This window comes from Felis catus, chromosome C1, assembly GCF_018350175.1.
Source record: "Felis catus isolate Fca126 chromosome C1, F.catus_Fca126_mat1.0, whole genome shotgun sequence".
Taxonomy (NCBI): domain Eukaryota; kingdom Metazoa; phylum Chordata; class Mammalia; order Carnivora; family Felidae; genus Felis; species Felis catus.
This window is the reverse complement of record NC_058375.1, coordinates 49022229-49040616: the sequence shown is the minus strand read 5'-3', so window position 1 is coordinate 49040616 and position 18388 is coordinate 49022229.

The following is an 18388-nucleotide window of genomic DNA, read 5'->3' as shown; positions in this document are numbered from 1 at the left end:
AATATTTTGTATTAAATTACAATAAAACACATCAAAACTTGCAGGATACTGATTAGGTATAAGCTTAAAGGAAAATGTGTAGCCTTAAATGCATATATTAGAAAGGCAATTTTAATCCTAAACCCAACATTTTAAGTAATTAATTCAAAAAGAAGAAGGAAGGAATTTTTTTAAAAAATCAAAATAATAATAATAATAATAATAATAATAATAATAAATAAAATGGAAAAATTCAATAGAGGAAGTAAACAGAGTAAAAGTGATGAGTAGAATAACAAAATGAATAAATTCCCAGCAAGACTGAGCAAGAAGAGAGAAAGAAAAGAGAGATAATAACTAGGTATGAAAAAGAGCATATCACAACATATTTTACAAATATATATTTCTTAAAAAAGAAGGATAAGATAATATGATGAATAACTTTATGCCAATAAATTTTTAAAATTTAAATAAAATTCCCAACTTTCTTAAAAAGCAAAAAACTTGACTAAATTAATAAAAGAATAAAGAGAAAATTTGAATGATTTCTATTTAAAAACTTAAATCTCCAAGTAAAACAATTTACCAAATGGAGAAGTCTCTAAAGCTTAGAGAGCCTCACTGGTTAGTCTTTCATAACAAATTTTTCCAAATAATAGAAAAGGGGAGCTAAAACTTTATGAGATCAGCATAACCTTAATTCAACTATCTAGCAAGAATATTACAGAAAAGGAAAATGTCAAAGAACATGGAAAATCCTAGATAAAACATCAACAAGTCCAATTCAGTAGTATGTAAAAACTATTGTACCCAAGGCCAATTAGGGTTTATTCCAGAAATAAAAATTCCTGGTTGATTAGCACTCAAAGTTTAATCAATCCATGTAACTCGGTACATTAGTAGAATAAAGAATTAAATAAAGACAATCTCAATAGATGAAAGCATTTGATAAAATCCAACACCCTTCGTCTTAAAATTCCTAGCAAACTTGGAACAGACTGAACTTTCTTAATTGGATAAATACTATCCTTTAAAAACACCAATTATCATACTTAATCATGAAATATTGAAAACTTTCTTCCTGAAACTTGGAATAAAAAACATGCCTGATACTACCATTGCTCTTTTTTTATTACTATTATTAAGTTTATTTATTTATTTTGAGAGACAGAGAGACCACAGTCAGGTAGAGGCACAGAGAGGAGAGAGAATCCCAAGTAGGCTCCACACTGTCAGGGCAGAGCCCGACACAGGGCTCAAATTCGCAAACCATGAGATCATGACCTGAGCCAAGATCAAAAGTCAGAGGCTTAACCAACTGAGCCTCCCAAGCGCCCCTTGATACTATCATTTCTATTCAATATTGTACTAAGGATGTAGCTGATACAATAATGAAGGAAAAAAATTAAGAACTGGTATGGAAGAAATTAAGATGTTCTTATTCACAGATGACATGATTGCATGCAACAGACGATCTAAAAGAATATACAATTAGAATTAACAAGTGAAATCAACAAGGCTAATATAAAAATGTGTTTTATAGAGCAATAAAAAATTAAAAATCATATTTTTTTCTTTTTCAAGTTTTTATTTAAGTTCCAGTTAATTAACATATAGTATAATATTAGTTTCAGGTGTAGAATTTAGTGATTCATCACTTACATACAACACCCAGAGCTCACCACAAGTGTCTGTCCTCCTTAATACCCATCATCTCCAGAAACCCTCAGTTTGTTCTCTGTCATCAAGAACCTGTTTCTTGGTTGACTCTTTCTCTACTTTTTTCTCTCCACTATGTTCATCTGTTTTGTTTCTTAAATTCCACACATGAGTGAAATCATACGGTATTTATCTTTCTCTGACTTATTTTGCTTAGCTTAATACTTTTTGGCTCTATCCACATCGCTGCAAATGGCAAGATTTTATTCTTTTTTATGGCTGAGTAATTACATACATTATATACATATATATACATATAATACATATACATATAACATATATAATATAATACATACATATAATATATACATTATATACATACATGCATACACACACATACACCATATCTACTTTATCCATTCATCAGTCAATGGACACTTGGGCTCTTTCCATAATTTGGAGATTGTTGATAATGCTGCTATAAACGTTGGGGTGTAGGTGCCCCTCTAAATCAGTAAGGAAACATTATTTTAAAAATGGCATTTACAATAACATCAAAGACATGAAATACTTAAGAAAAAATAATGAAAAATGTACAAGACTTCCGCATTCACAACTATGAGACACTAATTAGGGAAATCACAGAAAACCAAAATAAAAGGAGGGATCTAACATGCTGAAGTACTGAAAACTTCCTAGTGTAAAAATGCTAATTCCTTCCAAAATGGTTCACTGGAATCAATACTACCCCATTCAACATCTCCAACAGAGTTAACTATTTGTCTTTGTGAACAATGACCAGCTGATTCTAAAATTCATGCGGAAACACAAAAGGCTGATAACAGCCAAGATAATCTTGAAAAAGACAATACTAGAAGATCCACCTACTAAATATAAAGACTTGTTTAAATCTACATTAAGACATTGCAATATTGGTACTGCTGGTGAGTACATAGACAAACATCAATAGAAGACAAGAGAGTGTTCAAAATTAAACCTATATTTACATGGTCCCTTGATTTGGACAGACAATTCTCTGCAGTAAAAAAATAATGGACTTTGCAATAAATGGTACTGGGTCAGTTGGACACTACTATGGAAAAAGTGAATCTTGATCCCTTCCTAACAACAAAAACAAATTCCCAATGAAATACAGATCTCAGTATGAAAAGTAGAACATTAAAACCTCTAGAAAAAGAGATATTATCTTTATAACCTGAAGGTAAGCAAAGATTAAACAGGACACAGAATCAACCACATAAAAGAAAAAGTTATAAATCACATTATATAAAAATGAAGTATTTTTATATGCCAAAAACAGCATTTAGAGAGTGAAAAGTTAAACCACAGAGTAGGAGAATATATTTTCCATACACATATACAGCAAAGAATCCATAACCAGAATTTAAAAAAAAAATTAATTTGAAAATCAAGACAAAAAAGACAAAATCAGAATAGATATTTCATAAAAGAAGATATCCAAGAGGCCAATAAGCATATGAAAAGGTACTCTACTTCATTAGGCATTAAGGAATTGCAAATTGAAATAATATTACCATTACATACCCAGCAGAATGGGTATAAATTAAAATTCTGACCATACCAATTATTGGTGAATATGTAGAGCTACCCAAATTCTCATTCTCTGCTGATGAGAGAATAAATTGGTTGAACTACTCCTGAAAACCTTTAGGCAATATCTAATAAAGCTAAAGATTCACACCAGATGATCTGACTAGCTACCGGAAACGTTGACATAACCTGTACTTGCACAACAAACGGTATAACTACAGCAGTTATTTAAGTCCTAAGTACCAGGCTCTGGGTTTTTCTTCAATTATGCCAAGCATTTTTATACCCATCACACAGAGGAGTATAATGAGGCTTGGGGAGGTTAGATTACTATGCAAATTCACGAAACTAGTAAAGACAGAAGCAAAGATTAAATCCCTGCCTATGGGACTTCCAGGCCTTATTCCTAACTGCCACCCTCTACTGTGAACACATGGTCAGTAATTACCTATTTAGATATGTTTTTTGAAAAGCCACTTAGGTAATAAGACCTAAGGACCTCCCACCTCCCAAACTGTTTTCCTAGTATTTATCTTCCTTTATCTTTGATGAACAGTATAGGTGTTACTAGGGAAAGGAAAAGTGATAAGATAGGGCAACAGCTTGATTTCCTACAAAGCTGTCTGGAATTGGGTCTCTAGAAGTGTTTGCAGGGTTTGCACATGCTAATGAAGACAGAAGGTCTGCAAAATAGTGTTTATAAGGGCACCAGGGTGGCTCAGTCCGTTGACTGTCCCATCCCTGATTTCAACTCAGGTCATGATCTCACAGTTCATGGGCTCACACCCTGCATTGTGCTCTGTGCTGACAACGCGGAGCCAGCTTGGGATTCTCTCTTTCCCTGTCTGCCTCTCTCCCACTCATGCACGCTGTCTCTCAAAATAGGTAAATAAAAGTCCAAAGATAAAATAAAACAGGTTATACATGTGCACTAATTTCCTTAGACACTAAAGAAAAAAACATTCCTTTACTCTCAGAGCAAATTGTGTTCCTTCCATCCTATAGAAGGAACTCCTCCCTTATTCTCAACCAGGCCTTGGCCTCAGGCTGATTAGACATTTGCAGAGTGGAGACCACACTGAAAACCCTTCTGTGTGAGTCTCCATTTGACTGCACACTTCTTCCACTGAAGAGCTGCTCAAGCTTTCACCGGCCTTCTCTAGACATTCAGCATTCAGCTTCCTACTCCTCTCAAATTTCATTAAAAAAGTGCTTGTTGTTCACCTACTAGATGGTTTTTTGGCCTGATCTCAATCTTTACCACACATCTTTAGGGTAATTTTTCAGATTCCCATTTTGCAGGGGGTAGAGTGAAGATCAGAGGTATGAAGGGATCTTCAAGGTCACACAAACATTAAGGGACCTCATTCAAGGTCACACAAATATTAAGGGACAGAACCAGGCTCTATAGGATGTTAGAGATCTCTCTTTTCTTCCTACACACTACTTAAATAAAGCTCACAGCCATAGGCAGAAACACAGACAGAAACACAAAAGCCTTAGCGACTTGGGGCTCAGCAAAAGGCCAAGCTTGTGTATTTCAGTAGCCTCTAAAACATTAGTAATTGAATTGCATTACAATTATTGTTTCATTTTTTAATTATTTGGGTCCACTTATATATGCATTTATGTCAGACCTTTAGTTAACACTGCATACCAGCAGGTCCTGGGCTAAGAACTGGAAATTTATGTGGGATTATTGGTTTTATTATGACAACATGCTACCCACCCTCACCGACCTTACTATCTAATCAGAAAGATAAACAATTGATGGGGCGCCTGGGTGGCGCAGTCGGTTAAGCGTCCGACTTCAGCCAGGTCACGCTCTCGCGGTCCGTGAGTTCGAGCCCCGCGTCCGGCTCTGGGCTGATGGCTCAGAGCCTGGAGCCTGTTTCCGATTCTGTGTCTCCCTCTCTCTCTGCCCCTCGCCCGTTCATGCTCTGTCTCTCTCTGTCCCAAAAATAAATAAACGTTGAAAAAAAAATTAAAAAAAAAAAAAGAAAGATAAACAATTGAATTAGCAACATGATAAGGCGTGTTGTCTATTACAACGGGAAACTATGACTTAGATCATCAAGTAGAAATACAATCATAATTAGTATTGTTGTCAAGAAAACATGACAGAGTGAAATATATTTTAGATTAAAATCAAGATATTACTAAAATAAGTTTGAGGCTTTTATGTGTATGTGCCTTAATAGCTAGAAAAATATTAACTTGTTTGGATGATGCAGAATAAATGAGAGATTACTCCAATGTAATTGATCACCTGCCTTTGTTTTACAGTAAAATCAAAGCCCATGAGCATGTCTGGTTCTACCTTCTGTATCTAGTAGGGTATTGTGGAATAAACAAGGTCTTTGGAGGTGCAAACATTGAGTATAAATATCAAGTGTGTGTCTAGTTTTTCTAGTTCTTGTTTTCATTTCTATTAAAAAAGGCATTCATAAGAATACTGGCACAGGCTAGCTGTGAGAACGAAGGAAAACCATGTATATAAACATACTTTGTTATGTATTCTATTAATCAGAACCTTTTTGGTTGCAAGTGCTAAAAATCTAATTCAAGTTAGCTTTAAAAAATGGCATGTATTGAAAACTATGGCCACACAAAAACTTGCACATGTATGGTTATAACAGCTTTAGGCATAGCTGCCAAAATCTGGAAGCAACCACGACATCCTTTAGTAGGTAAATGAATTAATAAACTGTGGTGCATCCAGTCCGTGGAATATGATTCAACTCTAAATAGAAAGGAGCTATTAAGCCAGGAAAAGACATAAAGGAACCTTAAGTGCATATTGTTAAGCAAAGGATCCAATCTGAAGAGGCTACATACTGTATGATTTCAACTACATGACATTCTAGAAAAAGCAAAACTATGGGGACAGTAAAAAGATCAGTGGTTGCTGGGGATGGAAGTGGGGGCACAGTGAATAGGCGTAGCTCAGAGAACTTTTGGAGCAGTGAAAATATTCTATATGACACCTTAATAACAGATACTTGACATCATATATTTGTCCTAATCCATAAAATGTGTAAGAGCAAGAGTGAACCATAATGTAAAGTACGGACTTGGGGGATCGCGCTCTATCAATGCAAGTTCACCAATGGTAACAAATGCACCACTCCGTTGGGGGATAATGGGGAAAGCTCCAAATGGGTGGGGTCAGGAGGATATGGAAAATCTCGGTACCTTCAACTATTGGGTGAACTTAAAACTGCTCTCAAAATATGTCTTTAAAACAAACAAACCAAAAAAAATGGTGTTTACTGACTCCAAAGTAAGGGTGACCAAAAAGGGTGGGGTGGATCTCACCTCATGCACTGCTGGACCTGGGCATGAAATGATACAATCTGAATGCCCTCCATCTCTTGCCTTTGGTATATATTCCGTTGGCTTCATTCTCTCCATTCTCTCTGACTGGCAAGCCTACAGGAGAGGAAGTCTTTCTCTCCACTTTCGTGTATACAAATCCTAGGAATTCTGATCGTCCAAGCTTTCATTCTTTACCGACACCTTGTGTGAATTATTGTGACTGGCTGGACTGGGTCATACTTTTATTTACCCTGTGCTGACATGAAGAGGTACATGGGATTAGCGGCCCTGTCAGAATACTGTGGAGTATGTTCTGGTATAGGAGCAATTCTCCAAAGAAGGACTAGAGGAAAGCATGCTGGAAAGTCAAATCTATACAATCCATACATACAGCATACCTAAAGTTAAGACCTGTCGATCTCTACAGACACATCACAGTACTCTAGCTGTGTGATCCAGGCCAAAACATTTCATTGCTCTGAGCTTCATTTTCCTCTTCATTTCCTCTTCATTTTCCTTATAAAATAAGGCACTTCTAGGGCCATAAGCATTAAATGAAATCATAAACCTAAGATGCTTTGTATCTTGGACATAGAATTACTCTGCATATGGTAGCCATTAGTAATAATAATAATCCTCAGCTCAAAGATATGGGAACAAAGGCCTAGAGAGGGTGTGACTTGCCCTTGGCCAGATCCATTGAACACCCTGATAGAGAGATCATAACAGCAAGTACCAGAGCCTGGAGCCCTGAAGAAATCCTTTGCACTCTGGGAATTACACAAATGATTTATCAATGATGACATCTGGTCCCGAGGGAGAGAAGGCTTACTTTTAGCTGTGCTTCAGGACAATCGTATAATAAGCGTAATGTCTTGTACTGCATGGTGCTTTTATTTTTCAAAGTGTTTCCCATCAATTACATCATTTTACCCTTAAATATCCCTATGAGTCAGGGAAGACATTATCACCATTAGTTGTTGCTTTTACTATTGATTTTTTTCAATGCTCCGTTTGTTATAGAGCAAATACGACCATTCTCATTTTTAAACTGTTTCTAATTTTTTTTTTTTCAATGAATTCTGGTGCTTAGCTTTCTCTAACTTGAATTGTTGTCTCCTAATTGAAAATGGCAAATTTCCTTGACAAATGCACAGCAAGATGGCTTAGAAGAGAATCACTAAGGAGTGGGAGAGCTGAAAACGCCTTTTTACATGCAAACAAATGGATTACAAAATCTGTGTTTCCCAATCCTGAACTTCTGCAGCAGCTCAAGTCAGGAGGACCAAGGAATCTGTGAACTAGCTAATACCACAAGTTAGCAGATGTTCACATGGGTCCCAGGCAGTTGCCAAATGAATCATTTCTCAGTATAAACAGAACCAATGGAAAGTCTAGACCTCATGAAATCCTGAAATCTGCCAAATTACTCCAGCAGAATGGAAACAAATTCTTACCTTTTCTCATTATACACAGTAGAAAGTCTGATGGATAAAGGGGAGGTAAAGGCCAAAAGTTCCAGATTCTACCACTCAGCTCTGCCACTGACTGCTGTCTTACCTTCGCAGAGGGACTTATGTTCTTCTGCAGTCACTTCTGGAGAACAGAAATACCGTGAGCTTCTGGATTTACACCCAGACCTACATTCTGAACACATGACACATTACCCAATTTTCCCAGCCCTAATTTCATCACTTGAGCTGCTTATATTTGAAGATTAAATAGCATCACTATGTATGAAGACCTAATATAGTACCTGGCACATAACAGAGATCAATAATTATCAACTTCTCTTTCCCTAGAGCAAAACAAACAATGAAGTCTATATATACTTGATATGCAGATTCATGCATAGGTACATAGATGATAGTATAGATATAATTATATGCATATACATTGTGAGGATAAATTAAAACTCAATTCTTTAAAATTATTATAAATATACATAATATATAATAGATATTACATTTTCTACTCTATATTATTTTGAATTCTTTTTTTTTTTTAAGTTTATTCATTTATTCTGAGAGAGAGAGAAGAAGAGACAAAATCCCAAGCAGGCCAGCACAGAGCCCAACGTCGGGCTCTAACTCATGAACCGCGAGATCATGAGCTGAGCAGAAATCAAGAGTCAGATGCTTAACTGATTGAGCCACCCAGGTGCCCCTATTTTGAATTCTTGAATAAATATTACCTCTTCAAAAAGAGTATCACTGTGTAAAAGCCAGGATAGGATCAGTCTATTCAATTACACAATAATTATTTAAGGACCTCCTCTGTGCCAAACACTTTCATGCATATAACTACTAGCAAAACAGATGTGGTCTCCACTCTATATCTAATGGATGTTCAGGCAGAGGATTCTAGAAAGAGCAAAGGGCACATATACATTAACTTTAAGGAAGAAGAGGCGCTTGAGTGGCTCAGTCTGTTAAACATCCATCTTCCATTCAGGTCATCGTCTCAGTTCAAGCCCCATATGAGTTCAAGCCCCACGTCAGGCTCTGTACTTATAGCCGAGAGCCTGGTTCGGATTCTGTGTCTCCCTCTTTCTCTCCCCCTCCCCTGTTTGTGCTCTGACTCTGTCTCAAAAATAAGTAAATAAACTTAAAAAAAAAATCTTTAAGGAAGAAACTGAAAGACCTTTCCTAAGGCAGAATCTGTGGGAAGTGACAAGTTGTCTCTGTGGCCAGAGACAAGATCCTTATCGATAAACGTAAGATAAGCAGCCACTATCTGATGAAGGTGAGCTTTCCAAGGAATTTCAACTTTTCTTTTTTAGAAAAATGGTCAGTGTACATGTCTACAAAAACAAACAGAGAGAAGCTTCGCTTCTTGACTTGCTTGGGTAGCCAAAAATTCTCGAATGGGTCTCTGAAGGGAATCGGTGTCCCAGTCAATCCAATGCCTAATGGAAAATCTGATTTCACAGTCTGGCTAAATAACTCACTGGTCACATGTCTTTGGGCAAGTTGATTAACACCTAGGCCTCAGTTTCCCCATTTCAAATGTTGACAGTCATAAACCAGTCCACTCCTCTTTTCAACCATTCTTAGGACACTGACACTTTAATGAAAGGGGTGTTTGATATCACCTCCTGCCCTGTGATTTTATTCATTTGTCATAACACCTGATTTTATCATCAGCCAGTAACTACTTATTTAAAAAAAAATGGAAACATCCTTGAATAATAAGACTCTTGTGGGAATAGTAAGGGAATTGGAACTCACTTACAAAAATCAAGTAGCAAAATGATTTAGCTGTTGGTTCACTCCAGCCTGGGCTGTGTTTTGCATGAGAAATGAGCTCATCTCTGAATGTAGCAGATTCTGCTTGTTTGGGTAGTGCTTCTAATCGAGGCATATATATTTTGCCTCAATCACAGGAAAACAAATTGTCAGTGGCATATTGCTTTGGTGTTTGAACCATTTGTTGGATTTCCCGCCTTCCTAAATGTCTGAAACAGAAGCATGAAGCATGAATTGGCCAAACTAGAAAACCCAGTATTTATGAGTCTATTCGAACCTTGTAAAGATTTGATCAGCAAATATGCCAATTGATACACCATAATGTTTTACAACCGCAGTCGTCTTGGTCTATAAAACTTATTATAATTCTGAAGGGATTTCTGCTTTCTTTGCAGACATTTCTGTTTTACTGCCACCCAATGGCGTATATTAGAATTGGCAGTTTTGCTGTTGGAGTTTCAGGAGGCAGATGTTTTTAAGTTTATGGCAAACAAATGATCCTGAAAGGCATCTTTCTCTCCTGTCTCACTCACCTCACTCCCCCGCCCCTCGCCCACACACATACACATATACTATTCCAGCCAGAGTCTAAAAGGCTGTAGCATGGATTATGGTCTATGAGGTAGAAAAGATCCCAAATCTACTTTTGCCAAAAGAGCTGTGATCCTTAACATCTACTGGACCATCAGCAAAGCTGATATTTTGACTCCTATTTCCGAAATCTCTACCAGTTCTAATGCAATACAGAGAAGCTTCTAGAGTCAGAGAAGTTAGCAGCCAAATCAGTTCCTCAGATTACTAGGTTGAACTTGGCAGACTCATTGCCCCGGACAAGTACAGTGGGATGTCAAGTAGAATTCCTTTCTAAGAGATTCCTAGAGTACAGAGCAAAGGAAGCAAGAGAAAAAGATCAGTCATAAATACTGAGCATACAGAGAAGTAAGATCCTGTTCTACAGAGATTCTACCGGTTCCCACAGAAATAGTGGTTCTAAGGCTGCACAGTAACGTTGAGTTCTATAGATCAATGGCTTTCAATCCAAGAACAGCATCCCCAGAATGAGCATTTGAAATGGAAAGAGGCTTATATTTTTATTGCTACCTTGAATGGGGTGCGCTCCTAGCATCTAATGCTCATGAGTTAATGTTGCTAAATGTCCTGCAATGCTCTGGACAGTCCTGCATAATGAGAAATGTTCCATCAACAATGCTAATACTGTCCCCATTGGGAAACACTGCATTCACTTGAGGACTGGGACAATTCTTCATACCTTCTTTCATTCTTTGATAAACGATTTTCTGAGCCCCTTCAAGTCAGATCTCAGGTTAGAATCTACAGATCTGATATTAAAGATGGAGCTTCCCATAAATTTCAAAGGATCCCAGTGGGTATTCCATGCATTCTCACCAACATACCAACACTTTACTTTTGTTGGTTTTCTTTTTGCCCTTGAGGATGTGGTAACTGTCCAGGAAGCCACGAGAGGATAGAAGAATCTTGCCACTGCCTCAGATGAGGCTGCCCTCGAGGATAATGTTGATTACCTGTCAAAGATGCTGTGATCCAGAGCAATTAAAGCATCAAACCCCCAAGAGACTTGAGCAGAGCTGCCTTCTAATTCTCACACCAAAGTAGAGAGAAACATCCCCTTTTCTCTTTTGTGTTACACCTTGTCACCTGCTCACTAAACAGGTGCCATTCGTATCTCTGTGTCTCAGAGTCTCCCCACATCATCCCTTTTATCATGTGCTTCTAGACTTGTGTTACATGGGTAGGGTACCTAAATTTCAGACAAATGCTATTATGTCTATCCTATTTCAGGCTCAGTCCTAGATATTCACATAAAACTAAGTCATTCTTCTCCTTCAACAACCCTCTCCATCCCTGGAAAAATCCCTTCATGCAAACCTGGTATCTCAGGTCTTATTCACCAGTTTAGTTCATCAATACATCTAAATCTCAGTTTAGACTCGAGCTGAAACACTCCCTCCCACTACACAGGAACTGAATCACTGTCCTTATTCATGTTGATGACAGAAGACTGTTGGATGGATGGATGGATGGATGGATGGATGGATGGATGGATGATAGAAAGATACAATAGAATATCACATGTAGGGGCGCCTGGGTGACTCAGTCAGTTAAGCATCAGACTTTGGCTCAGGCCATGATCTCATGGTTCATGGGTTTGAGACCCGCATCTGGCTCTGTGCTGAGAGCTTGGAGCCTGGAGCCTGCTTCAGATTCTGTGCCTCCCTCTTTCTCTGTCTCTCCCCTGCTCACATTCTCTCTCTCTCTCTCTCTCTCTCTCTCTCTCTCTCTCTCTCAAAAATAAATAAACATTAAATTTTAAAAAAATAAAAAGAGAAGAGTAGCACATGTAAGAATGCTTGACATAACACCTGGTTCTCAACTTTAGCTATTATTAATACATTTTGATAACTGTATTGTTAGCAATGCCATCTTTTTTAAATGAAGAAACCAAGGCTCAGAGTCACAGAGCAATTAATTCATAGAGTTATGCTTCTAACTTATCTCTGATGTCAAAGATCAGGCACTTTTGCTCAAATCCTACTAGCTCTACATTCCACTTTATGTAAGAGTAAGACATTTTGAGATCGTATAACATGTTAATATCACCTGTAGACAACCGTGTGTATTCACATCACATAGGTGTTCTCAGTTCTTTAAGTGTGGGTTTCTCTCTCATCACATTCTGACAAGGAGGTGTTTCTTTGGAAGACATGGTCTGTACTAATTAGAGGGCAGCTTGCAGCTGAAACCAAAGGAGGAATCCGCTGCATGTTGGCAGAGACTACATCACAAGCAATGTATACCAATTCATGCTACTCTAGAGATAATAACAGGCAGATTATAGAAATAAGTGGGTATCTTTCTTTCATTATGGGTTGTGGGTGGATAAACCATAAACAACATTTCCTTCATTTGAAAGTGGTAAGTGTAACAGATGGGAAAATTTCTGTTAATAGTATATTAGAAATCTTACATATCTCTATTTTGTTTGTAAATACAATCTTGTTCTGAATCAGTAATTTTTCTGTAAGTGTGCATGTGGTAGACATTCGTAGGGCTCATCAGTATCCACTTTTCTGTTTCCGGGCATACAGAGACAATACTTCTCAGTTCCCTTTTGTAATAAGGAGGCCATATTCCTCATCTGGCCAATAGAAGCACTGCATGTATGGTTTTGAGAGAAAGCACTTAGTTCCAGGTGGGTAACCTTCCACAACTTTCTTCCTCTTGCCACCGTCACCACAGAAGCATGTGTTGAAATGGAGGTGCCATAGGGTCCATAGAGACCAGATTGCTGAACCAACACATGGACAATAATTGTCCTAGAGTCTGCTCAAATGCACAGCACAATTTGCATGAACAAAAATAAACTTCTTTTTTATCAAGACACTGAGATTTTAGTGAGGCACCTTTAGTGAGGCTCAGTCGGTTAAGTGTCCAACTCTTGTTTTCAGCTCAGGTCATGATCTCATGGTTTGTGAGTTCGAGGCCCCCATTGGGCTCCGTACTGATAGCATAGGATTCTCTCTGATGCTGATAGCTGATAGGCTGGGATTCTTTCTCTCCCTCTCTCTCTCTCTCTTCCCCTCCTCTGCTCTCTCTCTCAAAATAAACAAACAAAAAGACACTGAGATTTAGGTATTGTCTCTTAGCACAGCATAACTTGGACTCTCCCAACTAACACTGTGGGTGAGGTCATTTAATTCATACTGTAAAATAGAATACATGTTTCTCTGTCCTCATCAAAAATAATAGGTGCATTTTAGTATGATACTCAGGATCTGCTACAATCTGGGCCAAACCTACCGTCCAAATTTTTCCACCACTCCACCATGAAACTAGACAATATTCCTTCACCACATCTTACAATTTCTTGATTTTTTTAATCTCCACTCATGTTATTCTCTCCACTTAGCATACTGTCTCTTCCCCTTTCACATGCCATATGACTACCTACCTTTAAAAGACCCAACTCATATGCTAACTCTTCCATGAAATCTCCCCCAATCCTACTAGTCTGAATTTCTCTTTCCTTCAAGTTTTCATACTTATTTCTTATTATTCTTTCTTACTTTGTATCCTATATAATGATTTTTAACATATTAATTTCAAGTGTACAACATAATGATTCAATAGTTGTAACCATTGCTAAATGATCACAAGAAGTCTAATTAATATCCATCCACACACAGTTACAATTTTTTTCTTATAATAACTTTTAAGATCTACTCTCTTAGTACCTTTTAAATAAACAATACAATATTATTAACTATAGTCACCATGCTGTACAATACATCCCCATGACTCATTTATCTCATAACTAGAAGTTTGTACCTTTTGAACCCCTTCACCCATTTTACCCATTCCCCATGCTTTACCTCTGGCAATCACCAATTTTCTGTACCTATGGGATTTGTTTAGGTTTTTTTTGTTTTTTTTTTTTTTGCTTTTTACATTCTACATATAAGTGAGATAATACCTTATTTGTTTTTCTGTCTGACTTATTTCACTTAGATAATGCCCTCAAGATCCATTCATGTCATTGCAAATGGCAAGATAATTTCTATGTACGTATCCATCAGTGGACACCTTGGTGGTTTCCAGGTCTTAGCTACTATAAAGAATGCTGTAATGAATATGAGCATATATTTATCTTTCTGAGTTAGAGCTTTCATTTCTTTGAATAAATACGCAGTAGTAGAATTGCTGGATAATGTGGTAGTTCTATTTTCAGTGTTTTGAGGAGACTCCTTACTGTTTTTCATAGTGGCTACAACAATTTGCATTCCCACGAACAGTGCACGAGAGTTCCTTTTTCTTTCTCTATATCCCTGCCAACACTTGTTATTTCTTGTCTTTTTGCTACTAGCCAGCCATTCTGACAGGTGTGAGGTGATAGCTCACTGTGGTTTTGAATTGCATTTCCCTGACGATGAGTGATGTTAAGTACCTTTTCATGTATGTGGCCATCTGTGTATCTTCTTTGGAAAAAAAAAAAAAGTCCATTCAGATCCCTTGCCCATTTTTAATTGGATTGTTGGGTTTTCCTGCTATTGAGTTATTACAAGTTATTTGTATATTTTGGATGTTAACCCCTTATCAGATGCATGATGTGCAAGTATTTCCATTAAGTATGTTGTCTTTTCGTTTTGTGCATAGCTTCTTTTTCCACGTAGAGCCTTTTAGTTTGGTACAGTCCCACATGTTCATCTTCACTTTATTTCTCTTGATTTTGATGTCAAACCCCCCAAAATCATTGCCAAGACCAACCTCAAGGAGCTTACTGCCTATGTTTTCTTCCAGGAATTTTATGGTTTCGGTCTTACATTCAAGTCTTTCAAATATTTTGAGTTGATTTGTGTGCCTAGTGTAAGACAGTCATCTCATTTCATTCTTTTACATGTAGTTGTCCAGTTTTCTCAGCCTCATTTCTTGAAGAGACTGTTCTTTCCTCATCATATATTCTTGCCTCCTTTGTCATGAATTAATTTACCATCTATGTGTGGGTTTATTTCTGGACTTCCTTTTCTGTTCCATTGACCTCTGTGCTGGTCTTCATGCCAATATCATACTGTTTTTACTACTATAACTTTGTGATATATTTTGAAATCAGAAGTGTGATGTCTCCAGCTTTGTTTTTCTTTCTCAAGATTGTTTTGTCTATTTGGAGGCCTTGTGGTTCCATACAGATTTCAGTATGGTTTGTTCTAATTTGTGAAAAACTTACACTGGAATTTTGAAAAGGAATGCATTGAATCTGTAGATTGCTTTGGGTAGTATGGATATTTTAACAATATTAACCTACCCAGTTATGGATTATTATTGTTTATGAGCAAATTTTAACTCCCCTGTTAGCAATTTTGAGATGATCATTCAAATATGATTATCATTGTATCTTCAACAATTCAAACCAGGGCCATAAAATTATGCCTAGTAAACATTTAATAGGTATAGATACATCAGTGATATTATTACAGCAAGTTTTGCCATAAAATCAACTGAGGCTTTTGGGGGGCACTATCAAGAAGCATTCCTTCTTTCAACCACTTTCTTACTCCTATTCCAAAAAAAAAAAAAACATTATTGGGGCACCTGGGTGGCTATGTGTGGGTTTATTTCTGGACTTTCTATTCTGTTGGTGGCTCAGTCTGTTGAGCATTTGACTTTGGCTCAGGTCATGATCTTGTGGTTCGTGGGTTTAGGTCCTGCATCGGGCTCTCTGCTGTCCGCACAGAGCCCACTTTGGATCCTCTGTCCCCCTCTCTCCACCCCTCCTTCACTTGTGCCCTGTCAAAAATAAATAAACATTTTTTTTTTAAAAAAGGAAGAAGCATTATCTTAGTTAAGCCATGCTTAGAAGTTGGTGGGGATACTGGGCACTGAGAAGTCCTGCATCTATACAAGTTCCTTCTTCTAGACCATGAAGCAGTATTAGCAAATGGACCAGGCGTCTTGCTTCTCCCACAAGCATTCAAGAATGGAAGACTTTATGGCACTCAGGCTTGGTGGTTGGTGTTAAGAAAACTGGGACTGGGAGGAAGGTAGCAGCTGCATGGATATTTATTGACAATACAGAGTGTGCCAGGACCTGTGCTAAGTGCTTTGTGTTTGTTTTATCACTTGCTCTTCCCAAGAACAGCAGGCAGCAGTTATAACATGGTGGATGGTGCATCAACTTTGTAGCCAGATTGCAAGCATTTAAATCCTAGGCTTACCACCAACTGGGCGACCTAGGACAGGTACTTCACTCTCCTCTACCTGTTTCCTTAATTGAAAACAACACTCTCTACCTCATAGAATTATTATGATGATAAATGTGTTGGTAAATACAAAACACTTTGATGAGGGCCTGCATACAGTAAGTGCACAATTAATATTGCTTTGAAAAAAATGATATAACTGTTGTTATTATCCTCCTTTCACAGATTAGGATACTAAGGCATAAATGCTAAGCTCATGGCCCAAAGACACACGATAGTAAATGGCAGGGTTGGGATTTGAACCCAAGCCTCTGACCTCAGAGCCAGTGCTCTGAATTCTACCCTATAGCCTCTTTGCAGCCTTCAGAATCGCTAGGCAAGAAGGTTTGAAGACTATCCATGCTCCATGTAGCCGCATGGAGGAATTGATTAGACAAGGTAACTTGCGAGGTTCCTTTCAACCTTGAGATATTGTGATTTACAGATGCTCAAACTTAAAAGCAAGTAAGGTTCCTAACAATCCAGGGCAGAGGTGACTGGAATGGTCTTTCTGTGGTTGAGAACGTCTCTGTGCTCATTCTCTAGAACCTTTTAATACAACCACGTTTTTCCAGGTTGCTTAATATTATACTACAGAAGTTAAAAACACATGTTCCAAGAAGATACAATGCTATATAGTGAGACAGATATGAATTTGAATCATTGCTGTACCATTTATTTGCTGTAAGACCTTGGGCAAGTTATTCAACCTCCTATCTGGTTAATCTCTACCAGATTCCCGTATTTTGTAACTTTCTGCATACTAGCTCTTCTCCAGAGCCAAGGGCTTCTCCAACAATTCACAGTTCTATTTACCTTCTTTTCCCCTGTGCAATGATTTATTGGTCCAAATGTCTCCTGACCCAAACAAGCCAACCATAATTTGTCCCTAGTAAATGGGACTAAGAAATTCAAGGTGTACTGGTCTCTTGAATGGAAATGATATAAACTCACGGATTGCTATGGGAGACTTCCTTTCCTGTGGTCTTGGGATCACAAAACACCAATGTAGAGCAGAGAAAAGAATAAATGAGGCTGAGGCACAGAGAGGAGCAGAAATAAGGGTTAGAAAAAGAAAATTCTCCTCATGTCCCTCATGTTTCAGAGGGCTGAGTTCATTTCTGCACGTGGGCTTCATGACAAATACCCATTTTGCTAGAATCCCCTTTAGTGGAGTTTCTGCTTTTTACCACCAATAGTCCTCCTGTCTGATCTAGTACTCTGAGACCAGATTCTTCATCAGCAGGGCAAAGAAAATAAGCTATCCCTTAAGATATCATTACTGAAATTAACTGAGACCCTTCCTCAGGGACTGACACATAGTAAACCTTAAATACATAGAAATGTATTTGTTAAATGATGCTTCCTTAACATTATCATCATCATCATTATCATACTGTTACAAATTATCCAACATGTGTTCATGATACATACTATGTACCAGCACCGTGCTTAGAACTGGCCGCATGACAAACAAGATGTAGCATTTACCATCCACAGGAGCACCTCCACAGGGGAGAAAGATATTGAACCAGTAATTACAGTGAAGAGTAGAAGGTGTTAAGACTGCTGGTTTACTTAAGGGAGCACGCCCACCTGCATGGGGACACTGAGAATAGATAGCTTCACATAGTTGGTAACATTTGACTTTATCTTAAAAGTTTGAAACGGGGCCACAAGGAAGACATTTCAAGCAAAAACAACCACCTCTAAAAAGGCATGAGGGATAAAACTTATGGAAGGTTGAAGGAACTTTAGGTAATATGGCACAGCTTCAGTTAATGAGGTGGGGAGAAAGAGAGTGGGGGACGAGACTGGAGAAGTGGGCAAGAACCACAT